The 27,360-nt window shown below is 31.6% G+C and overlaps 1 protein-coding gene and 1 long non-coding RNA gene across 4 annotated transcripts in view; one reads left to right on the forward strand and one right to left on the reverse strand.

The window, feature by feature from the left end:
- Positions 1–27,360, reverse strand: part of LOC127727443 (uncharacterized) — a 187,270-nt gene that overhangs the window by 40,935 nt on the left and 118,975 nt on the right. The window lies entirely within an intron of this gene.
- On the forward strand, positions 17,844–19,905 carry LOC127729621 (uncharacterized). The gene is made up of 3 exons (XR_007994753.1): positions 17,844–18,066; positions 18,543–18,611; positions 19,362–19,905. It is a non-coding gene; the product is annotated as an uncharacterized LOC127729621 (long non-coding RNA).

Genomic DNA, 27,360 nt, shown 5'->3' on the forward strand with positions numbered 1-27,360 from the left:
TTGTATTTCAAACGCTGCGGTTTGAACATTCCTGATAATCAGTGCTGCATTTGATTTTCTATTGAGGAAAATGAAAAAACAATATGTAATGGTGTAAAGTGAATCCAAAGGAATACAACGAAATTACTTTTTTAATAATATAAATTGATTGAGTACTTTAAGATTTAATTGAATATATTCCCAACACTTTAAGACATTTGTATTTTATCATTCCATATAGTGGTATTATTTTCGTAGGTTTCCTATATAGATTGTATTTTGAATAAAACAACAATTTTAACTGTAGAAAAATGATATTCAAAATTCTAAACGTTTAAATATGGTTAAAAGTGTTTGATGTACAATTGATTTTGGTAAACAATTGTCATTTATTACATTTTCTTTCTTTCGGAAAACGGAATAAAACTATTACTGTTTTTTTTGGTTTTGGTAAATACATTTTTTTAATAGTCAGGGTTTAACATCACCCTTTTACCACCACATTACTAAGGTGTTACATGGTTTTAAAAAATATAACAACAAACTTAAGACTATTGTTTTACAAAGATATCAATACATATATAAACCTTTTGAAAATATGTGTATGTCTCTCTCTCTCTCTCTCTCTCTCTCTCTCTCTCTCTCTCTCTCTCTCTCTTCATTTAACTTTTTCACAATCTATTTAAAGCAAAATATCTATAAGTAATAAAATAGAGAAGATAATTATATGTACATGTACTGTGTATATATTGCATGATGTTTGTCCTGTTTACATAAATAAGACAAAAAGACAACCATTCAGAAAAAAATAATTTGCATAGGGGCCCAGAGTTTTTCAAATGCAAAAACTCTGTTGTATTTTTTTTGCAATATGTAATTCTATATTATAAAAGTTTGTCTGTATATTTTTCCATTCAAGTGCTTTAGGAAGCCTTTCTCCTAGTTTGCATTTGAATATGTATTTTTTGGCGAAAATTGCCAAAAAAAACATTGTTTAGTTGTATAGCAAGTAATTCCACCAGTGACAATAATAAACAAATAGGGAGACAATGATCCCCTTGGCGACAGCTTCTTTCAAGGTTCAAAATTTTGGACATATTACCATTATGCATGACACAGCTCTTAGCATATGAATAAAGCACTTCAAATCATATACAAAAAGATGGACCAAAATTACAACTGATCAAAGCCTGCTTTAAAAAATCCAATTCTATAGAATCGAAGACTTTCTCAAAATCTACTAGTAATAAAAATCTCTCTAAATCATTTTTTTCTAGATAGTGCATTAGATAATATAGAAGTCTAGTGTTCTCTCCTCTCTCCTATAAATCTCCCTTTCATAAAGCACTTTTGTGTGTTACTAATAATAGCAAACCGTACATTTTTAAATCTACCAGCAAGAACTGCAGATGCCATTTTCATATCTCTGTTCATTAACGTACTTAAAGCTTATTGGTCGCCAGTTATCCATTTATCTCCTATCCTTCCCTTCCTTGGGACTACATGTAATAATACTTTGGTACTGAAAATCTGAAAAATGGCCTAACTCATATCGATATTGCAGAGAACTGAAAACAAAAGGACCAATATCTTTCCAGAAATATTTGAAAAAATCCACTGTAAATCCGTCCGATCCAGGACACTTTCCATTTTGCATATGTTTTAGAGCCTCCTAACAATCCCTAAAAGAAAAGTTTCCCTCATTAAGTAGTTTTTGTTCTTCACTGAGCTTTGTGTCATGATTAAAAAACTAATGTTCATCAATGCTGAATGAGTTTGATGTATACAGTGTCCTTTAAATAAAGGCAACAGTAGTATGCCGCTGTTCAATAGTCGAAAATCGATTAAGCCAAAACAAATCAGGGTCACAAACCAAAACCGAAAGAAACAATGTTTCTGTTCTTGTTTGAACAATATTATAGATTGATCAGAAATTTGGTTTTCTTGGTCATTAATGAGTGCAGTCCCGTTTGTTTTAAAGAATGTTTTCTTTTTCTAACTTACAAAAATATTTGGTGCCTCTTTCTCCATTCTCGCGCCAATTTGCACGAGAACGGAGAATGAGGCCATTAACTAAGGTCGGCTGTCTATTCTTTAATTCACACTTTTGTTATTGAGTGACGTCACATTTAGTAAGGGTTTACATTTACAGTGTTTATAAAAGACTGGATCTCCAACTCAAGTCTTTTGAAAATCTCTTTTTCTTCCCTTGACTTTTAATACAGTAGGAGATGGTAAGACTTTGAATCTACATTATTAGAATCTCTAAAAATAGCTGATCACTACATGATAACTGAACATGAAGAACATTTTCAAAATAACTCCAGAGAAATACTCAGAAACAGTATATCTGATGCAAATTCTAACTAATTCTCCATATGCTGAATCTTTAAAAAGCTTAAAATTAAATTTCCATTATCCTTTGCCCCTTTTTGTTGGGGTTTCTGTCATTCATTACATTAAAAGTATCATCATTCTTATCTTGTGTTAAATTCTAGTCACCGCAGAAAATGAAACTCGTAATTGAGAATGTTTTGTAAGATATCACAGAAAAATTAGGGTTTATCTGTGTTACAATCATATAAACATACCAAAGTTAATCTTTGGTCATTTAAAGTACGGTTTAGTTTGATGTATCGTCTATGCTGGTCTATTAGAAAGTCATAAACTTTATAATTATTACCACTCCTGAACATGATACAAACTGCAGCACTTCCACTACTTAGTATCACCATGACAGAAGTAACACTGATGACCCCACCCTATTCATTACCCCATAAAATTTCAATATCTCTAGTACTGTGTGTGTCTTGAAAAGACACAATTGAACTTTTTGTTTGTCAAGTTAAAGACATCAAATATTTTCTTAACATTAGAGAACAGACCCCGAACATTCATTGACAAAATTTTAATATGATTTTCCATTATGTCATATTGACTTGAGAGACAATATTTTTTGTCAAAACACAAGAGCAAGCAAAACAATCTTATACAATTAAAAAAAACTAAATAAACTACATTTACACATTAATTCTCTCTCACATTTACACGGTTAAGATAACCCACATCCATATGAACGTACTATTTTATGTGTTGCAGCTTGGCTGGCATTAAATACTACTATTTCCAAAATGCATGTTATTCACACTAACAAATTTTCGTCTGTCTGTTATAAGATAAGATTGAGGAATCTGTAGAAAAATGCTTATATACGTTAGAAAAATTCTATGAGTGTGCTGGACTCAGGGCTTACTTTGATTAAACTGAAGACATATGGATTGGTTCAACGATTCACTCGAAATACAAACTAAAAAATACAAAAAAATCTTGAACTGGAACTACTCGGGAAATCTTTAGCTTTTTAGGAATAAATTTGATCTATTCAATGAAAATAAAACGCTTGTTAATTTTTAAGGTAAAAAAGTAGAGCCTTCTTTATCCTTGGTATATGGAGATTAAACTTAAATGGGAAATATTACTGTTATTAAATCACTAGCTCTACCTCTAATTCAGTCACTTACAGTTCTGCCAAATCCGCCTGTGGATAAGATTAAACACATTTAAAATATTTTATTCGGTTTTCTGTGGTCAGGAAAACCAAATAAGGTTGAAAGAAAAGTTATGATAGGGTTGCAGAAGGATTTTAAAAATGCTAGATTTAGAGTCTTTTTGTTGTTTTTTTTTTATTAAAGATGACATGAAAACACTGCTACTAGATCAGTACCACAAATTTTGAGCATACAAAACGTAAGTTATGACCTTGATTTCTACAAAATGTAATAGCTTTTGCAACGACATTTTACTTAACTGAAATATTCCTAATACTGTCAGTAATGACACTGCTGAAGGAATCACGAAACAATCCATATTGCCAAACTATATACAATAAGTAATGAAACTCTCTTTTACTAAAGCTGGTGTGAATCAGAAGTTTTCTTTATAAGTGATTTACTTGGTAAGAACAGTAAATTTTTGACTTCGCAGGAAATGTAACCTTAACATTACTTAACTGGAATACCAGTATATACTTGCGGGTCCGGATGGGTGTGTTTTACGACCTTGACTGGCTATTAAGCCTTCGCACGGTCGACTCGGTGCCTTCAGGAGTTTTATTGAGCTTTAGAGTATTATAGTTGTCGATTATGAAATTTGTCTGGAAGGAGGCAGCCATTTCGGTTTTACAAGTCTTGTATTCGTTTCTTGACTATTTTGAAGTTTGATGTTAACAGCACTGCTCTTCACAACGACTATGTTGATCAGCTTGGCAGCCCGCTAACCACGTCTATGCAATACTGGTAGATGAAGATTAGACAAAGTAGTAGTTGTCTGCAGGAAAACTGTGAGGAACCACTGTCCATTACTCAACACAACGGATACAGGGCCCTCGGACGTCATACGGCAAAACACTTCCCTATCCACAATGGGTCTTGGAGTGAATGCTGACGCGGACCATTTTTGGCAACTGTACTGCGTTAAAGGAGTTGGTTTACTGCAAACATGGACTAGTATGTTGTTTAACCATACGATCAGCATTACCTTGTAGTTTTCTGATAATCAGGAGCTGATCCAACACGTCCGTTCAGCTGCAAGGACTGAGACTGAAAGCTTGAAAATATCTTAACACTACTTCAGAAAAAATTATATGCCTTTCAATTGAAAAATTGAATGAATTAAAAAACAGAAAAAAAATCATGTCAATCTTTCATTATAAAATTATTGTCAAAATATGTAGAATGTCCTACAAATCAAGAAGAAAAATGTGTAACAAACTAAACGCTCATATAGAAAAGTGGGATTTTATTCATAATTTCCCCTTGTGTTGTACGGAAAACAGCAAATTTAGTATGCCTCATTTCAAAATTATATATAGAAAGCTTGCTACAAGTGCATTATTGCATAAATGTGAGTTAAAATAAACCAATGTATGTAGGTTCTGTAATGAAACCAAGGAAACTTTACGTCATCGTTTCTGGGAATGTATTCTAGTTAGAAATTTATAGATAAAAAAAGTCAGCACTTTGTCAATATAAACATAATTTGACTTTGAAATTAAACGCAAAAAATATTATTCCTGGGTCAGATTCATGGAATGTTTAAAATTACCTACCAAATAGAAAAAATAATATCTTTCTCCTTATACAGCAAGAGAGACATTTGAGAGTAAATTTGAATTCATTAAATATATGTTTGTTTATTTGTGAGGGGAGATCTATCCTTTTGTAATCTTTTAAGATATTCTAATAATGTATATAGAATTAATAAGATTGTTATGCACATCACAATTGGACAGGGGTTTGTGTGCATCAATATATTGCCATTGATGATGTATATTGATATTGATACAGATAAGTTATGCAAAATAGTCAAAGTCAGTGAACCATGACTGAAGGTACAGGGCCAACCAATTTTCATGGAAATGAGATGTGTCAATGCTATTACAACTGCATACCAAATATCATTGACCTACCACTAGTTGCTCCCTATACACAGACCTAATCACAAACTCCATGGAAATAAGATGTGTCAATGGTAATACAACTGCATACCAAATATCATTGACCTACCACTAGTGGTTCTCCATATACTGAACTAATCACAAACTAATACATGTAAACTAACCGAAAGTTTCAAAGTCAATAGACCATGACTGAGGGGCGATGCTAAATAACATTCAATTAAATTATATGTTCCAATGCTAATACAACTGCATATCAAATATCACTGATCTAGCTCTAGTGGTTCCATATAAATTGGTCTGATCACAAATTGATAATTGTTAACGCCGCCACCGCAACAACTGACACCACCGCTGAAGCCGCCACCGACGCCTGGAACAGCATATCTATGTCTCGGTTTTTTATTCCGTCAACCAAGACAAAAAGGAAACAATAAATATAAGTATCTTTAAATATTTATTATAAAAGATATAATTCATCCGTATATTGATGATGATGTAACATGAATCATACCAATCTTTTCTAATTTGGCTAATACAGTCTTTAACGTTATAGAAATTAAAAACCAAACCACGCTTGTATCATTCTAGAATTTCAAAGTTGACGCAGGTGAAGTATTTACAATAGAGAATGCATAGATATGCATCCAAAAAGAATAATCATGTGCGATATGAGCTGGTACGATTCTAAAATTTCACAGGTGACGAGAGTTGATTTCTTACAACAGAGACTGTGTAGATATACATCCCCAATAAATAGCACTGTCCGATTTCAACTGGTATATTTCTAACATTTCAAAGTTGGCAAAGGATAAGTAATTACAAAAGAGGCTGCATATTTATAAAGCCCAAATGAATAGCACAGTTCGATTTAAACTTGTATTATGGTAAATTTCAAAAATGACTTAGGTTACGTAATTCCACAGAGGTTGAGTATTCATGTGATTATTCCAAATGAATAGCACTAAGCGATTTGGGCTGGTTTAAATCTAAATCTCAGAGTGGACGAAGGTAAAGGAATTACAATAGAGACTGCGTAGTTATACAACTCAAATGAATAGACTGCGTATTTATAACTATACTATTTCATTTATCCCATTTGGTGCCAACTTTTTAATGTTCTTATTCATAGTCTCTTCCCTAAACCAAGCAGTTGTGTGATCTTAGATGGAAATATTCAGTCGATTGAGATCAGCCTTCGTTTGTCCAGGGGATCTCTAATGTCGACTGGGGGGAGGTCTGGTGTGCATTCATAGTCACTACGATTGCCGTTTATACGTTAGTGAAAAGGCTGTTCTGACTCACCAACATACTGTCTACCACATTTACACTGTAGAAGATACACAACATTTGTAGTCTTACAATTAACATTGCAAAATATGGTGCATTCCGTACCAATGGAGTGACTGTTACAAGTCTGAGTATTCAATATATGATTGTATATATACAAGTCTAAATTGAAAACAACGTTCAAACCTATGATTGCGTTGGATAAAAACCGCAATTTTTATACGTGTGCATGCAAAACAAATTTCTTGGTAGAGGGGTCTAAATAAAGCACAAATAACATTTTCCAAAAGACCAAAAAAGTGAAAAAGTATATTTTAACAAAACGCATTTGACTAGCAGGTCGACCAACTGATGTTCTTAAACCCTGCTGACTGCCATTGGCGATTGCCAAATAAACGGATCACCAGATGTAACAAAATGGATCTTATTTTTGATTTATTCCCAGACAGAAAACAATAAACTTGCGGAAAAGATGGTATACCTCAAACATGTATATATATATATATATATATATATATATAGAAGTCTATATAAAATGGACCAACCAGAATTTTAATATGTACCCGATCGCCAGGAAAAGACGATACTGCGCAGAAAGAAATACCAGGTTGCTCCTTGTGTTATTTTCCGCTTTCTGAAAACTTGTTTCAATAGTCTTGTGTTTATATGCTCTTCTCTTTAGGCGGGTTTCGGGTTGACTCAGTCGTTTTTAGTTGTTTCTGTGTTGGAACATATTCGCTTGACTCTGAGTGCCTGACTGTACGGGATGGTCTTAGTGCAGTGATCAAGATGGCAACTTTTTAGGGACAAGTATTGGTGAGTATCAGTAGGCTTAGAATATAGGTTTGTGGATATCATGCCTTCTGTTAGGGGGCTGGAAGTATCGAGGAAGGTGATTTCGGATTTAGAACTTTCATTAGTAAATTTGGTACTTTGATGTATGTTGTTGGCATCATTGATGACTGTATCTAAATCCTCGTCACTTTTATTCCATTTCATATCCACATCATCTATCAATTTAAACCAGGAAAGCGGTTCTTCGATCGAAGATTCAAGGAGTTGTTTTCTTATTTGCCAATAAATATTATGGAGCCATCTCGGTACCCATAGCAGTTCCATCAATTAAATTAAAAACAACTCCTGGAATCATATGGGAATATATCATATATAAAATTATTGCCACTGACGAAGGCTATTTGTTCAGCCGAAGTATTTGTCAACACGATTTTAAAATATCATCTTCGTATATCACTATCTTATATTAATACCGTTGCGCAAATCTTTAGACTTTTATAATGTTTTCCTTATCTGCGCAGTATCGTCTATTCTAAACGATCCGGTACATATTAAATTTGCTGGTTCGTTGTTTTTGTAGACATCTATATATATATATATATAAATGCATAAAGTGACTAGAAAATCTGTTAGAGCAGATCCGAGTCTTTACTTCCTCCCAAACCGGGGGTATAACCTGTACTTTTACTTAACAGTGTTGACTGGCTAGTGATTACAGTAGTTGAACTACTGAGACCACTCGGCCACCGAGGCCACGCAAATTTTAATTAAGTTTAAAAAGCATGGCGGTCGAAATATGTTATAAACACATAGAAGTCACATGGAACATATATGATTTGCTTTTTCACAAAGCTATGGTTAAGCAAAATAAACCAAACAATATGTTTAAACACTTTAAAATGTACATGTATATTCATTAACTGAGAAACTAATAAATCGCCAGAGATGAAATGATCAGCTTTATTTTTAAACAAATTTAACGAACATGTATAATTACTATAATATATATAAAGACTAATGTTTGTGGTAAGCCAAATAGAAAATACCCGGATTTGTTTTCGAGAATAAGACGTGATATACAAATAATGTGAATACACAGAACCACGATCCACTCCATCGTTTGCTAAAATGTTGTTTTTTTTTTCTTCTTTTCTAAAAACGTCTTGGTATAATTTACATTTTACAACTAGAAATTTTCATCTTTAAATACATTATTTTAGAATTAAAAGTCCGATGATTGGTCATGATTTTACTTTTTGAAAGGCATTGAATTTATGTTCAGAATAACCAACAGAGTTGAAAAGAAAAAGGTCATCGCTAATTCATGGGTTAATCTTAGCAACTTGAACATAAAGTCTTGTCAAGCATATTTGTCTTACAATTATGAGGTGATATACATATATATATATATATTATAAATAGACTGCAGTGTTGGGTGAATGTTGCTTATCGATGAATTTGATTTCATAAAAATATAATGTGTCAACAATTCTCCCTTGCAACCATAAGTTATTCATTACCAATCTTTCGTCAAAAATCAAAATCAATCAACTGACCACTGGTACCAGATAATTTATTACCCATCTTTCATCAAAAATCAAAAAAAATTAACTGACCACTGGTACAAGATTATTTATTACCCATCTTTCATCAAAAATCAAAATCAATCAACTGACCACTGGTACAAGATTATGTATTACCCATCTTTCGTCAAACATCAAAACCAATTTGGTTAAATATTTCTTTCCTTGAAAATAATCTCGTTTTCTTCCAGATTTAATTTTACATTTTCCATTAAGTAGAACTATTACACATAACCTATAACCATAGAATGGGGTTTGTGCGCCAAACATAGTTGTTGTGCCCTACAATCATGTGTCCACAGAGCCTGTTAGCCCTGGGTTCATTTGACCAACTTAAAATAAAACATTTAAATTAGTAATAGCATATGGTATTGTTTTGTTTTTGTTCTTTTCGTTTATCATGAAGGTGCGCTCAAAATGTGATGTAAAATCTAATGCTTCGTTCAGTGAGAGTGTCACAATACCTGCATGTTAAGGAACCCTTGCAGCAACTCTTTCCAGTTCTGTAGGTTGCCAGTTGCATGGCTTCATTTCTGTCCTAACCCACCATTCCCTAATTTCTAGTCGAAGTCTAATTTCCGCCATTCAGACAGACAATAAAACAATGATAACCACTAAATTACGGGCGTAAACATGTTTAACTAAACAAAATTTCTTCCATGAAATTATTTTAATTTGAACATGTTAAATACAAAGGTTTTTTTTCTTCTCTAGAATATGAATAAATGCAATTATTATGGAAGCAAGCTATGAATTGCATCCCCAAAACTTTAATGTGACACCTCTACATTGTGAGTGGTTTTGGGGTTACTTACTTTGCATACAAAGATATCGTTGAGTAATACAATATTCCCGTAAGACGTTCTACATTATACTGGTGCATTTATAATTCTATTGGTTTTTTTTTTTTTTGCTTTTTTGTTTTTTTTTTTTTTGCTTAAGATAAGACGTGTGCTTCTTTGCAAAAATTCAGATGACAGATGTAAATGAACATGTCAGGCAATTTTTTAACTTACAAATTATGATTCAATTCATTCAATTTATCAATTTTTTACAGTTCATGAAATATTTAATATTGTGAAAGTTTTGCATTAATTTTACTAGTCCATTAAGGTTCCATGGTGCTACCAGGGATGGGCACGATTACTGACAAATGTAATGACAATCGATTACATGAAGATTTTTTGTGTAATCGATTAATTACAAACTGAATTAATCCTTTTGTTTGGATGATCTCCATCATTACAGGTGATAACACCGCCAAAGGAGTAAAATTTATAACCTATGGCAGTATAATGTGTAAAAAAATCACACTTAATTAGACATAAATGTAATTGGAATCAAAACAAAGTCTGCATCTAATTGATTAGAAGTCTTTCATCATCTGATTAGTAAAGACAAAAAGGCAATTGGCAATTCTTTATTCTCTATTCACAATTATAAACAATATAAAGGTTAAGTGTCAAAAAGGTCTACATGTATCTATATATTACCATAAATACTGAACAATATTTTCTTTGCATTGATCCATTGTCAATAGAATATTGTATCCTTTCTTAATCTTTATATCATAACATAATGATGAAACAAAGGTTTATCTATAATAAGCTAAAACTCAAATTCTTATTGAAAATTATGCTTTTTTATATATAGAAATTTAAAACAGATAAGCTTTTTACTTCAATGTAGTACAGAACTTAAGGCCATTTTATAATTCTTAATATATCTTATTTTCTATTTTTAATTTTAAACTTTTAAAGTATTTACAGGACTTCAAAGCTTGAAATACAGTATAATTTGTTAGGATTTCTAATTGAACATTATGCAGCTTGAGACAACAAATCTGAATAAGTCATTTGACAAAACTCTAAAGTCATATTATCGTTTTCATAACAGTGTGGCGCGCTCATGTCATCAATTGCCTGGGTCAGAATAGGTGAACTTTCGTCTGCATCGCTCACTTATAACGTCGTACTTAATAGACCTTTACAACAATTGTCTACACCTACAGTTGTCAACGACTACGACAGGTAAGATGTAAGTGGTCGTCTCAAAGTAGTAATGGTTGTATATAATGGTTACCAGTAACTGAATTGAAAGGATTTTTTTGTTGCCTATATGTATTTACCACAACGATATATTTTTGTTGTTGTTGTAAACCATTTACTGATTTAAATTCTTTAATTTTATTTTTGAATTAAGTATGAATGAGGGTCTTGATGGGGTTTACAGAATAGACATAAATTGACCAATACTGCAGAATCATGGGGCAAAAAAATAAAGAATAGAGCAAAATAGGGAAAAAAATAAAGAATAGAGAACAATGGGCAAAATAATAGAAATAGAAAATCGCTTAAAAAGTAAGAGAATACAATATAGGGATCCCATCCAGACCCCCATGAATGAATGAAAGGGAGATCTTTAATATTCTATGCAAATTTTTTAGAAGATGAGATTAAAGCTACTTTAAACTAGGAAAATAAAAGTAGTAAATATTTAAACAGACAATTGTTTTATGATTATTGACATGGGCGGCACATTTCTATACGAAGTCTGTTACTTTTGGCCTCAAGATTCCTTCGTACTTTTTTTTTAATTCACTCATACTATGTTCAATTTAAATCTGTATTTAGTGACAAGTTGTATAGAACATTTAGATAAAGCGAATGTCCTATTTCATATTTTGGTTATACTTTGTTTTTAATTCCAAAAGCATATAACAGACTTTGGCAATAATGGGAAAAGGCAGACACGGGTTATGGACACGGCACGAATAAAGCATAAAATCACACAATGCAACACATAAAACAGACATTAACAGCGTGATCTTCAATACTGTCGGGTAATAATTACCCAGCAGCGAGATCTGGTCGGCCCCGACAAAAAAAAAGAGATCAAATCCAATGCCGCAGCATAATATTGTAAAATATAAATTCTTCCGAGAAAAGAATATACCATTGACCAAAATATTCCGGGCTTGGAACCGTCGCATAACACATTCGGCGAGGGTTTTACTAATATAATTGGATCCAACAGCTCCCCCTATGTTTGGTCAGAGGTGAAATAAAAAAGACAATTGGGAAGCATAGTGAAACTAGATAAGAATAGAAAACCGATGCGTAGATCAACAGAAGGGAAAATCAAGAAACAAAAACAAATCCGGGGACAAGAGAAAAGGGCAATTTTCTCATAGAAAACCAAAGTTATATGATTAAAAACTGACACCCTTAAACGCAAGTGCTACGACAGGCTACGCAGTTCTAGTAAGTATTGGTGTCGTCCACACTGTTACGGGATAACCTCTTTATTTATACATTATATTCTATCTTTGCTATAAACCAATGAGTAGAAGCAGTTGTCTTTTTTCATTTAAAGTAGGTCCTTTTTGATCAAAATATTTTACTTAAGTAATCGAAATGTAATCGAAAGTAATAAATGATTACATCATAATTTTTACATGTGATCAAAATATTGTCGATTACAGATTACTGTCGATTACTTAAACAAAATGTAATTAATTACAATCGATTACGATTACATATTACGATTTCCCCATCCCTGTGTGCTACTGTAATTGTGGCTTGATAGACAGATTATTAAATGAAATGTTTGACGTCAACCAAAAATGACGAAAATAATAAGTCAGGCTTGCCATAGACTCATTAACAAAACTTGACCTTGAAGTTGTTTTTTATCAGATCCGAGTTTTGTCCTTTACATATAAAGTTAATGTTATAGTCTCTTTTTTATTAACATTCAGCTAAAAACTGAATGTGCAATAAATGCCCTTCAAATTATAGATGCTTTTGATATTGATCCAAAGTCAAAGATTCACTGATTGTATATCCAGTCTTGCTAGGGAGTGTCATGTGTACTTGTATGTAAGCTCGCATTATTTACAATTATAGCACAACACTAAGTCTTATAATACATTCCATCATCACATATATCCAGATAGCAAAACATATAGCACCTTAGTGTTATAAGGCTATTGGGAGCACCAAGTAAAGTTCTTTATACATATTTGAAATATATATATGGAAGTTTATTACTACAATTTGTTATTTCCATCATGATATGATTCCATGGAGTTGACACTATCTTGTGTACATCAAGGCATGTACGAAGATGTACAATGATTTTGTTAATGTGTAATGCTTACTTGATTGATTAATGGTGTTGAACACCACATTCAACACTTGGCTTTATCAAGGTTTGCCTTATTTGTCGGAAACCGGAGTTCCAAGAGAGAATCAGCAACCTTCAGCAGGAAAACGTTCAATCCTAAGATCGAACTAATGATCGAGCCAAGAGAAGGTTTTACACTCATAGTCTCAGTGTTAATGTGCTAGAGGCCTATTTCAAGCTTCATCATATATAACAAGATTACACAATTTAAATTAAATATATTATAAAAGTATTTGAAAAGTTTAATATTTGTTAATTTTATGAAGTAGTGTAACAAAGATATACTAGGTCTTTTTTATTTATATTCAAAACATATACAAAGGGTGTTGTACTGAACGTCAAATTGCTATCTCATACCACAAAAGAAGAGAAGTCCCCCTCTGTTTGTGTATAAAACAACATTAAAACTCGTATATTACTTTTACATCTACTTTTATTCATATCTGTTATATATTTGGCTTCTATTTATTTTAATATAAACTAGTCTTTTTGCGGATTTACTATTACTATGTAGTGTACATGCATATGTATGTTACATCTATTTTTTCAGAGTGGCAAACATTAAAATTGAAATGAAATCTAAAATATAATTTTTTTTTTTTTTTTTTTTGTTAAATCAATATGAAATAATGCTTATTTCTTATTCAGATTCATAAAAAATAAAATTAATGTAACATTTCAAAAGCTAGTCCCTAAACAGCTTACTTTTCATTTTGATTTCTTTAGAAACAGCTTTGTTACAGTTAAATTGTTTTAAAAATTTAAATGCAATTAATCAGCACATTAACAAACAAAAATCAACGAAATGACAAACACATTAACAAACAAAAATCAACGAAATGACAAACATATTAACAAACAAAAATCAACGAAATGACAAACACATTAACAAACAAAACTATTACACAGAAAGGATTAAACAACAAAAACCAAACCAAAAGACGATGATAAATCACGTGCTCTGAATGGATAAGTAGATCATAATCATAAGGCAATCGTCAAGTTGTTCACGTGAAAGTCGCGTTATATCACAATAAAGACATATGACGGGAATGTGGTTTCTTTTTAGGTTCTATTTGTTCATATAGCTCTTCACGTATTCAGGTATTTATTTATCCTTGATTTTAAAATGTTTTGGATTGAGGGTTCCTGTTGAAGGTAAATACACAAAACCATGTCGAACGAACAACATTTCTAAAGTGTTATTTTCATTTTCTTGAACCATTTAGGGAAATTCATTATACAATTAATATGTTGCTTGCTAGAAATATGTTCATAGTGTGGGCAATATTTTTGGTAATGGTATTTGTTTTTTAGTACTAGTGTTATAAATCCATTATACTGTCAAGGAATAATACCACTAATGCATAGCCCCATTGCTTTCTATGTTTAATTCTGCAACTTCAAGTATTGATCGCTATTTTGTCTCAAGTTCAAATAAATTGATGGTAACTTCATGTCAAAACTATACCTTATCTTGACTTGTGCTGAAAAATTCAATATACCTTTAATTGCATATTAAACGCACTGGCTCCCGGAAGTTTGGTAGAACAAAAAACAGGTACATTGTACTTCTGATCTGATCAACAGGGAAGTATGCTCTCCTATTTTTCATAAATTTGTATATTATTCCAAAGAAAAAAATAACAATGGTTCTACACTGATCTCAAGTCCTTCAGCTTTCATTTGATACCACAATTATCTAAATAGTTTACTTATTGAAACAGTTACAGCTATGTATAGAAACTACTTTTTTTGCAATACGTACTTCTTTCTTTCTGACCTAATCCAAATTATAGGTTCTATACCTGAAGAGTGATTTCCTTTTTTTTGCTTTTTAACTCATCCTCTTTTACGTACCTGTTGTTAGTTTTCCTAATGTTTTATAGGTTAGAATTGGGTTGAGATCCCATTAAACAAGCAAAACCAAAGGTGTCGGTAACAAATGTTTGATAGCCTCTAATAGATAGATTAACTTCATGTTTAAACTCATGGCGATACTTGAACTTGACCTATCATGTTGACACCTGCAAATTGTTGGAAACCGTATATTTATCTGTACAGAATGCTGTTTATTTGTGTTTTGTTCATGGCTCTCTCGTTCACTTATAAACCAAATAATATTCGCTATTCAGACCTCAAAATAAATAATTCATTTAAAGGTTACATAAAAACAAGTTCTAAAAACTACTTTGAAAATTTGATTCATAATAAAATGCAAAAAAAATATGAAAAAAGTAGACTTTATTTATATAAGATACTTAAACAAAATTTATTGTTTAAAGACTATTTAAGAACAACAAACTTTACATATAGAACTTTAATTACAAAACAAACAATTAGAGATTATAATTTAGATATATTAAAAAGGACGACATTCTTATATTCCTAGAGAGCAGCGAAGTATGTCTTATGTGTAACATAAAAGAAGATGAAAAAGCAGTTTTTATCAGTTTAAAATTGAAATAAATAGGGAGCTGAGAAACACATTTTTTTATAATTTGGAAATAAACTTTTCTAGCTGTTCAAGATTTGTCTGATGAAGAAAAGTTGATGTTCATGCTCAATCCATCAACACCATCAGAAGTAAATAAATTTGGGTTCTACATTAAAAATTCATTAGATTTGAGGACATGAGACTCTTGACTATTTACTGTAAATGATTGTATATATATATATATACATGATATATGTGAATTTCAGTCATATTGTATAAATACTAATTTGTATTTGGGTCAATATCCCTAATGAGCCTCAAGTTTACGATAGGGACTGAGTTACAGGAAAAAACGTTACCATTACCGACTATGGAAAAAAAATTAAAGATATTGACCCCCAAAAAAAAGGGGGAGGGTCAAACCTTTTGAAAACAATAGTGCTGCACCTATTTAACTATTAAGCTACTACTCATTACTTCTAATATAAAAGGTTTAAATGCAGGTTGATAAGCCACAAGGGAGAAGCCTTTCTCTTTCTTTGTGATAAAACTTTCAAAAATTTGATTTTTTCTCTCTCAATAATACTTGTGTATTTAAATCAAATGACAACACAGCCTGAGTAAATTTTTTGTCTTATTTCAGTTCCAGACATATCATTACTATTTAACCTGAGACGACAAACTAGAGGTTTTAAAAAGTTCTGAATAACTGGTAAGCATTTTGTTTTATTAGGCAAGCTCTAAATTGTTTATTTATGGTATTTATGCAGTTGAAATTACAGTCGGTATGTTAAAAATATGCTGATATGAAAACTGTTGCTATGGTCTTGATATTATATAAAATTGCTTAGTTACTGATCTTTCCCACTCCATTTTTCGAGTTAAACCTTGCGGCAATTGTTCCTCATGTAACACTGCAAACTATAGTTAGCATTATTTTGATCTGTCGTTATTTAATGACGCCATAATACCTGTGATGTCACAATGTTCCTTTAAAACCTCATGTGCATTTCTCACTGATAAAGGGTTTTCAGTGAAATACATGTAAAAGACTTTTTTTTCAAATAGAATTATGTGAAAAGACAAGTTTTGTAAATATTGCACTTCATTGCACTCTAATTATATGATAAAAATGACATTCACAGTAGTTTAGAGTGGTTTCTACAGTATAAATACCAGATTCCCACTGGTAAAAATAATTAAGTATTTTGGTGTTTTTTTTTTATGAGATCTACATTTTTGCATAATTTCTCAGTCAAAATGCACTTTTAGGCACTAGAAAATTTTATTGAATGCTTTAACAGGGTCTGTGTATTGTAATTTAAGGTTATCATCAGATGTTTTGTCCATGTTTTGACTAGTGAAGGTATACTGGAAGAAATTAATTATACATACACATTGTTTTCAAAATAAATAAATAAATATAGCGATAAAAATGTCATTGCCTTATAGTGCTGAAACAACTTTATTTTTTTTTCAGAAATGGACAAAAATACACAGATTTATTCAGAAAATCATACCGATGAAGATCACACAAAAATCTTTAAATATATCAGAACTATGGATTTCAATATGGGTCATTATCCCTAATGTACCTCGAAATGAGGAACTCAAAAGTTGTGTGTAAACAAAAAATCTCTGTGTATTGATTTTGGACATGTTTCTATTTTTTACAAATGCTGAGCATAACCATTTGTGATGATTAGGAAAGTAGAGGAACATAGAATAAATGTGTAAAAACTATGGAGCTATTAAATGTGTTCAAAGTATTAAATTTTCAAAGAACTTATTGTGTTAAAAAAGGGATTTTTTACCACGAAGAGCCGCATCACAAAAGAATGTTCGGGGTATGCTAATTTACGGAAAAAGTAATCTCACTTCGTACCCCGAAAATTTAACCACATATGTGAAAATGTCACAGCTTCGAAACGAGCTATCATACATATCCAAGTTTACGATATGGACTGAGCTACAGGAAAAAACGTTACCATTACCGCCTATGGAAAAAGAATTACAGATATTAACCCAAATTACAAGAAGAATTTCAGCAGTTTTCAGACTGATTTATGGATGATTGCACCTTGTACACCAGAGGAAATTGTGAAAATAACGGTTAGTAGTCTTTTATTTATACCTAGTTATCCAAGCTGGTTTTAAATAAACATTATCGATAAAGATCAGCAAAAATTTTCGCTTTTGAAATGCATTACTGGCACGGGGCTGAACACTTCTTTTAGGCACAATCATAACTTTGTTTACCCCGAGAGATCCGAAAAGCACTTGTTATTTACTTGAAAAAGGCATGAACTGCTTATGGAAACATTTAATATTATTAAATTGTAAGTAAATATGACACAATAAAGTCTTTGTTATGTAATTATCATTCCGGTCTACAGAAATAACTGATAATCAAGAAAAATAGTATACATCGTCACATGTGATTTTATGCAATAATTTGACCCCTGGTCATTAGAAATTATATGCAAATAAACAGACAAACATGTATTAAGAAAATCATGAACTATTATATATTAATGCACACTAGCAAATCACAAGATATTGTCTTTTCTCAGTGAAAAAGAGGGAGGGTCAAACCTTTTGAAAACAATAGTGCTGCACCTATTCAACTATTAAGCTACTACTCATTGCTCCTAATATAAAAGGTTTAAATGAAGGTTGATAAGCCACAAGGGAGAAGCCTTTCTCTTTCTTTGTGATAAAACTTTCAAAAATTAGATTTTTTCTCTCTCAATAATACTTGTGTATTTAAATCAAATGACAACACAGCCTGAGTAAATTTTTTGTCTTATTTCAGTTCCAGACATATCATTACTATTTAACCTGAGACGACAAACTAGAGGTTTTAAAAAGTTCTGAATAACTGGTAAGCATTTTGTTTTATTAGGCAAGCTCTAAATTGTTTATTTATGGTATTTATGCAATTGAAACAACAGTCGGTATGTTAAAAATATGCTGATATGAAAACTGTTGCTATGGTCTTGATATTATATAAAAATGCTTAGTTACTGATCTTTTCGACTCCATTTTTCGAGTTAAACCTTGCGGCAACTGTTCCTCATGTAACACTGCAAACTATAGTTAGCATTATTTTGATCTGTCGTTATTTAATGACGCAATAATACCTGTGATGTCACAATGTGCATTTCTCACTGATAAAGGGTTTTCACTGAAATACATGTAAAAGACTTTTTTTTCAAATAGAATTATGTGAAAAGACAAGTTTTGTAAAAATTGCACTTCATTGCACTCTAATTATATGATAAAAATGACATTCACAGTAGTTTAGAGTGGTTTCTACAGTATAAATACCAGATTCCCACTGGTAAAAATAATTAAGTATTTTGGTGTTTTTTTTTATCAGATCTACATTTTTGCATAATTTCTCAGTCAAAATGCACTTTTAGACACTAGAAAATTTTATTGAATGCTTTAACAGGGTCTGTGTATTGTAATTTAAGGTTATCATCAGATGTTTTGTCCATGTTTTGACTAGTGAAGGTATACTGGAAGAAATTAATTATACATACACATTGTATTCAAAATAAATAAATAAATATAGCGATAAAAATGTCATTGCCTTATAGTGCTGAAACAACTTTATTTTTTTTTTCAGAAATGGACAAAAATACACAGATTTATTCAGAAAATCATACTTATGAAGATCACACAAAAATCTTTGGAAAAATCAGAACTATGGATTTCAATATGGGTCATTATCCCTAATGCGCCTCGAAATGAGGAACTCAAAAGTTGTGTGTAAACAAATAATCTCTGTGTAGTGATATTGGACATGTTTCTATTTTTTACAAATGACTGAGCTTAACCATTTGTGGTGAATAGGAAAGTAGAGAAACATGGAATAAATGTGTGTTTCGGGACATACGGACGTACAGACGGACAAGGGTGAAACTTAATGCCCCATCCGCTATGGCGGGGGCATACAGAGATATATTTATTAGCGTATGATATACACAATACACAGCTTGCCTATCATTTTATAGAAGGAATATTTGATAACATTAATAAAATAATTTGAAGTAAATGATAAGAAAACAAAAGTAAAGTACCATCCCTTTCCTTATTTTGTTTTTGACAATGCTTGTAAGGATCAACAGGAACGGATCCATAAATTTTTCAGAGGGTTTAACTAAAACGAACTTTCAAAAATATTTCAATTTGTTTTGTTAATATTGAGGATATTATAGGTAGTAACAAAAACATGGTTTACAAAATGTATTCTGATTCTATTTTTTATTTACCGCCTCGTGGTCTTTTTGTAGCTTGCTCCCCTCGAGTGTGGGAAGTAGTGGCTTTCGGACCCCGGCCTGGTAAAACCAAAGACTTGGAAATACGTCTTTGCTGCTTCTCCGCTAGGCACGCAGCATTTAGGAGTAAGACCATATATTGGTCGACATAATGTCAGAATAATTTTTCCTCGTAGGCTCGGGACTGTTTCCTTGTGAAAAAGCACGTTAAGAATCAGGCTTATTGTGTCGGTTCAGTACAAAGCAGGGTTTTATACTCTGATCATATCACAAAATTATGATACCCGAAATGTGTAAACTATCATATCAAGGTATAAGTATAAATATATAATAAACGTTTATCAGTGCTAATCCATTTTCAGGAACATGATCTCACCATTTAAACGCTCACATTCGGAAATGGTTAATATCATGCAGACAATTTAAGAATGACAACAATGTATTTGGATGGTCAAACTAGATGCATTTCTTTATGCTTTCAGTTGCTGACCTTGGGAAATATTTCTTTTGTATTTTGCCAGAAAGATGCCCACTTGGCTAAACACCAAAACTGTTTTAGGTTTTCGAGCCATGACGTGCTAGATCTATACTCTGGGAAGGGGACATTTTCTATAGTATATGTCGTAGGGATTGCTGTAGTAGGTGACGTGAGGTTACCCAAATTGCACCTATTTTGACAGTTTTTTCACCTACGTTTTTTAACGATCCAGACAAAAGTTACCATTCTACCAATATCTTCACTAAAACTGATACTCTGTACTCTGAGGTTGGCTTGGAAACTTTATATGAAAGACGAAGAAGAAGAAAATTACAGATGTTTTATAATATAAATAAAAAACATGCACCTGAGTACCTGTGTAATCCTGTCCCCCCATGTATACAAAGTACAACCAACTATCCGTTGCGAAACGGTCAAAATATCATTGTTCCATTTTGTAGACTTTCCCTTTCCACTGAATCTTTTATTCCTTCCACAATACGAGAATGGAATAAGCTTGACTTAAAAATTCGGAACACCGACTCTATATCTAAATTTAAGAGAGAATTGAAAAAATGAAAGTGTTCAGAGTAGAGTTGCGCCGTATTATATGTACGGTCCGAGGAAACTGAATATTATTTTAACTCAATTGCGATGTTCCGCTTCTTTTTTAAACTCTGACCTTTTCAAAGCTAACATTATACTGGATCCTTCGTGTCAGTGTGGGTCTGATATTAAGGATGTTCATCATTTTCTTTTCGTTTGACCAAAATACACTACATGTAGAGAAATTTTACTTACTGAAAACTTTATTATTGATACTAAACTATTAACTTGCGGACACCTTGAACTTTCGAATGAAAAAAATCTTCTAATTTTCAATCATGTTCAAGATTTAATAAAAGGTCTAACATATTTCTAGTACCTTCATAAAGTGTTATTACTACCGGCACGGATGATCATCACCATCAAATCTAAGTCATCATCACAGAAAACATGATTTGCTTCTTTTTCTTTTCCTCCTTTTTCCATTCTTCTTGTTCTTTTCTTCTTTTTATTTATAGTTCGTATAATATTCAATGAATTTGTTCGCCTTACATGCATGCTCATAATGTTATTATTGTATATATACTTGTATTGTAATATGGAGAAGATTTCATAAGTATGATTTACTTGCGTCTCATCCATTTTGCTGATATTCAGCAAATAAAATATGTTTAAACTACGTTTTGGATAAAAAGAAAAAAAAGGGGGTGGCAGTTCTGCCAACTTTTAATAATGCATATGCGTGAGATTTGGCCAAAATCGTTAAGATCAAAGAGAAAAAACAATAGATCAAAGGAAAATGCCGGGGTGTCTAAACATTGGATTTTGGGTACAGTTGTGCAGCTGGGATTTAAAACCCCCCCCCAATTCATATATTGAATAATTGTGAAATCCCTACCTATACATATATTTCACAGCGAAATCATAACCCATTCATATAAACGCAACAAAATAAGTGCAAATAGATCGATATGTTACGCAATAAGTGCAAAAGGTTCGATATGTGACCTGTTTTTTACTATACTCTAGTGGGTAAAGATTATTTATTGTGACAGTGTAATAAAATTTAATCAATAACAAAACTTGTGTCAATAAGTTTCAGCAGATGTGGAAATTTTAATGTCTTTTTTTTGACAAAGAGTTTGGGAAATTCAGTGAAGATCGTTGCACAACAAACTAAAAAATTATGACCCATTGATATATTTTCTCGGTAAAATTGCACCCCATTGATATATTTGACGTATCAAAAAAGGGACCCATTCCAGCGGCACATATGTATATACCTTCATATAGGAAGTGACCCCCCCCCCTCCCCCCCCCCCCCCCCGTGTGCGTAGTTTCAATCTGGTGTCATACTCTTGAAACACCATTCTTATGTGTTTGCTGTTCGGTGCGAGCCAAGGCTCCGTGTTGAAGGCCGTACTTTGATCTATAATGATTTACTTTTACGAATGGTGACTTGGATGACGAGTTGTCGCATTGGCACTCATACCACATCTTCTTATATCTATTTAAAGTTTAAAATGACGAAAAGTATTTAAAAAGTCTATATGTAGAAGGTGTTGATCAATTCCTTGTTTACTGACTTAACAGTTGGAAAGCAAGTCCTTGGAAACGTCCGTTGTCGTCAAGCTCTATCAGCAACAATAGCAGGGGGAATTAATTAGGTGGCGCTACAGTCGTCCGTGACGTCAAAAAGTCCGCCAAATCAATCGGCTAAAAGATTGACGTTTAAAGTATTTATTTCAACTTGTCATGCTTTTATTATAATTGAATTTTAGAATTTGAAGGTTTTGCGACCAATATAGTTTCAATACGTCATACAAACATTATCAAAAATAGCTTGTTATTGCTATTTCTTTATCCTGTCCGTTCTAAAAAATTTCAGCCATCTTTTTTGTTCGCCAAAAACATCGATTTTTCATAACTTGACCTTTTGCGTATCCAAATAAGGAAAAGAACGGTAATAATCTTAAATGAAACCGGGTAAACTATTTCAAATTTCTACACAATTTTGAAGCCATCATTTTTTACTATTATACATCAATTTTGGTGACCACCAGTCATGTTAATTTGTACCTGGTTTTGGCTGCGTTTCTACTTCAAAACAGGAAAGTTCAACTTCTTTTCATTGTACCTGTTTCCAAAGTACTCTAAAATACTGATTTTATTATAGATATGAATTAAATTGTGATTAAAAATTGTTGTTTTTCACAATTCCATACGATACCTCCATTTTAAAGTAATTAAAACCACAGGCGCTTGGGTATATGATACAGAAATGTTTTAAAATTTTTGTTTTTGTTGATTAAAATATTCAATTTTCTATATTTATACTAAATATCTATCACTACTGCGCATGTCTCACCTAGTTTCGAGTGATTTTACCAACTTTGAGACAAACCCCCATTTTACTATCCACACTTAGAAACAAAAAGGCAACTAACTCGACGCCATCTTGCATGCTATAAATAAATAATAAAATTGACCTACCTGGATTCCCCATCGATTTTTTTGGAAAACATGCCTTTCTCGCAGTCCGATCGCAGACGTCGTTTCTATTTATCAAATTGCTACTGTTCGTAACATTTTTAGTCCATCTCAAGCATATAATAAAAAGATTTTCACTATTTTCACTAAATTCAAATTTACGTGCCCGGAAGTTTACTATTAATATTCAGGGGAAGTTACTTTTTCCCGAACTTTTGTTAAAGGGAAGCAATATATTCCCGGACTTTTTCGGGACATCTCTGCAAGTACACATAAAACAATCACGCCTGTAATTAAAACCCTTTTTGATCCCCTACACAAATTGACGGTGACATTGTTTTCTCTTTCAACATACGCCATATAACGTTTACAAAATATGTGTCAGGGTCATGTGCATGGTGAAAATTTACACATTGGACAAGTGAAACAACAAACAAAGTTCTTCTTTATGGCGTATGAAACTATAGGTCTATTAGAAAATTTCATTTATACTGGAAACAAATATGACAAATTAATGATGGACTATGGATAAACAAAAGCACAAAAATAGCAATAGAAAATGCATTGCAAAGAAAATTTCTGGAGGAAAAAACATATGAAAAAAGGAAATGAAGGTCAGTTAATTATATTTATATTTTATAAGTTAGAAACCTTGCTTATTAATTACCTCTTTACTAAGTAAGCTACATTAATAATAGCAAACACTAGCTTTTCCAGTCAAACAAGAAATTAATTCATAGAGATGTATTCTTACAAAATTGAATTTATTCAAATGGCAAATTCTTGTCAAATTTAATCATCATTGATCATTATTAAAGTAAAATGCACAAGATTTGTCATACCAACTTTCATTTCTGAGATTAATATCCAATTATTCAGGTAAAATATACAATACTTTCTTTATAAATATGTAAAGCAGCATATACAGCAACCTGAAGAGAAGAAGCCCCATTTTTTTTTCAAAAAGTTTACTTCATAATCTATAAAATACCCTGAGAAATTGGACAAGGGCTAAAATTCAAAATTATGTCACTTTCACTTATAATTTTAAGCATTATTTTTTTACAGAATTTTTGTCATTTTTTTTGGTAAACTTTTCCTTTTTCTGTATGATATTTTCTAGGCAGTACTGTACTGTTCAACCAAGAAACATAGGCTTGAGTTAAAATGCTTTTTTACTTTGAAGAAATTAAATTGTGACTCTTGGTCCCACTTTATTAAAATATAAAATGTAAATGGTCAGTACTATTTTTTTTTAGAAAGATTATTCAAATTGTATACAGTTTGTTTTATTGCATTAAACATTGTTAGAAGTAGTTAAAAAAAATCCATTAGGAGTGATCCCATATCCCATTATAAAAATTACAAACTGAAAGTAAATTTCACCAGCCAGAGCTAATTCATATCAATTCATCTAGGTTTCTAGATCTAATTTTTACCATTTTTTTTGTCTTTTAATTTTTACCTGTAATCCTTCTCTGAAAAGTAAGGAAGTATCTCTTCTGAATATTATAATAACATAGTTGTTAATCGACTTTTATTTATTTTCTTCTTGATTTTTGTAAAATAAACTCCTTTTTATTCATTTTGATGGGTTTTTATTTCTGACTGGTGATATCAAGGGGAGATAACCACTTGCACAAATCGGCAAAAAAAACACCGCTTCGTGTTGAACATAACTTGACGTTTGCGTATCCAAAACTGTATTGCCTAGATATTCATATCGGGTGTTTGTCTTAATGAGATGCTTTATTAAATTTAAATTCAGCCCATCATTTTTAGTTTCCTCGAAAATATTTAGATTTTTCGATCAGGAGCCTTGACAATTTTCACACAAACTTCACGTTTGAAGATAAAATATAGATTAAAGGACTTTGAGTTGATGTGTAAGTTTTGACGAGTTAAAACTATGTATATTCAAGATTATTTTGATTAATAAGTTTTTACCATGACACTGGTATTTTAGTGAGTAAAAGTGAGGTTTGTCTCATCCGTAGTTTTACTGAATTTTCACGGTCACGTGACTCTATTGTTGCATACAGTGAAAGCAGCAACAAAATTTAAACATATTATATTATTAGATAAGCAAAGTTTCGATAGTATTTAGGACAATTTTAGATATCTGATGGTAGTTTTTGGAAATTAGAACTTTACAAGGAACTTGTATACTCCAATGAAGGTTCAAGGAGTGTGCAAAGTAAAATGTGTACGACTTAATGGAGAGTTCCACTAGATATCATAAATGATCATAAATGTCCGGAACTTTTACAAACTGTTATTACAAATATAGAGATTTATTATGGAAGTATTTTTCCTACTGCAAAAAATAAAAAAAGCACATTTACAAGTACGATGCATCACACTTAATTGAAGGACAAAGTAGTAAGTCTTATTATTAAAAAGGGGAAATTATCTGAAATGAACTATTGATTTCAAAATTCTAAAAAATTGAACAAACAGTTGCAGTCCATGTACCTGCTATTATAAAATGCTTGTTACACTCGAACACGAATTGTGTATTCTTTTGAATGTAATAAGTAGTTACATTCAAGTGATATACTTCATCAAATTTTGACGAGGTGTTGTTTTTGTTTTTGTTTTTTTCATGTAAGTTTATATGCATAAATGAGAACGCAAGGTTTTAAAATAATTTTTTGGAGGTTTCCCGGCTAACGCTAGGAAAATTGCGTCTTGTGTTCGACAAGCGTAAAATATCAAAACTGGTTGCATTAAGTGCGAAAATTGAGTCCAAGAACTATGTGTACACAGGCACCGGTGTCGATTTGAATTCAATAACATACAAAAAAAAGTTTCAGATTTAAGGCGGTTAAGTATATGTTATCATGGTTATAAGGTAGAGTTCCGGTTGTTTTATAAACATTTTTATGCATTTACAGTTTGTTAATTAAGATCGAAGAAAATTATGTGTAGCATTTTACATCAAGAAATAAACACTATATTTACAATTTGTTAAGATCGAAGAAAATTATGAGTAGCATTTTACCTCAAGAAATACACAATCAATTAGAATTAGTGAAATAGATAGAAGTTTAAATCATTTATGTGGAATGCACGTAAAAACGACATAAAAGTATTTGTTTTCAATTTTAGAATTGCTAAATTCTGTCGTAATAATCTTGTCTAAAACTACATATATCTGTTATGGACACTTCTGTTTTAAATGATATGAAACAAATTTTGATTTGAATGGGTATAATATGTAGAATGTCAATTCCACATGTTTTTTCAGTAATAGGAATAATAGGGTCGGTTGCCTTGTTTTGCGATATAAATTCTTCATGGCACTGATAACCAAAAACAAAAAAACAAAAACTAAAGCGGGGATAAAACATCAGACAACATAATGGCAAAAACAAACAAGAATATTTTTTTAAATATAACTGTAATACTTGTCAAAGAGGTTATGAGTGTGGAAAAATATATTTTGCGCCTCAAAATTTGATGAAGTATATCACTTGAATGTAACTACTTATTACATTCAAAAGAATACACAATTCGTGTTCGAGTGTAACAAGCATTTTATAATAGCAGGTACATGGACTGCAAGTGTTTGTTCAACTTTTTAGAATTTTGAAATCAATAGTTCATTTCAGATAATTTCCCCTTTTTAATAATAAGACTTACTACTTTGTCCTTCAATTAAGTGTGATGCATCGTACTTGTAAATGTGCTTTTTTAATTTTTTGCAGTAGGAAAAATACTTCCATAATAAATCTCTATATTTGTAATTACAGTTTGTAAAAGTTCCGGACATTAATGATCATTTATGATATCTAGTGGAACTCTCCATTAAGTCGTACACATTTTACTTT

This window comes from Mytilus californianus, unplaced genomic scaffold (genome assembly GCF_021869535.1).
Source record: "Mytilus californianus isolate M0D057914Y unplaced genomic scaffold, xbMytCali1.0.p SCAF_1, whole genome shotgun sequence".
NCBI classification, from domain to species: Eukaryota; Metazoa; Mollusca; class Bivalvia; order Mytilida; family Mytilidae; genus Mytilus; species Mytilus californianus.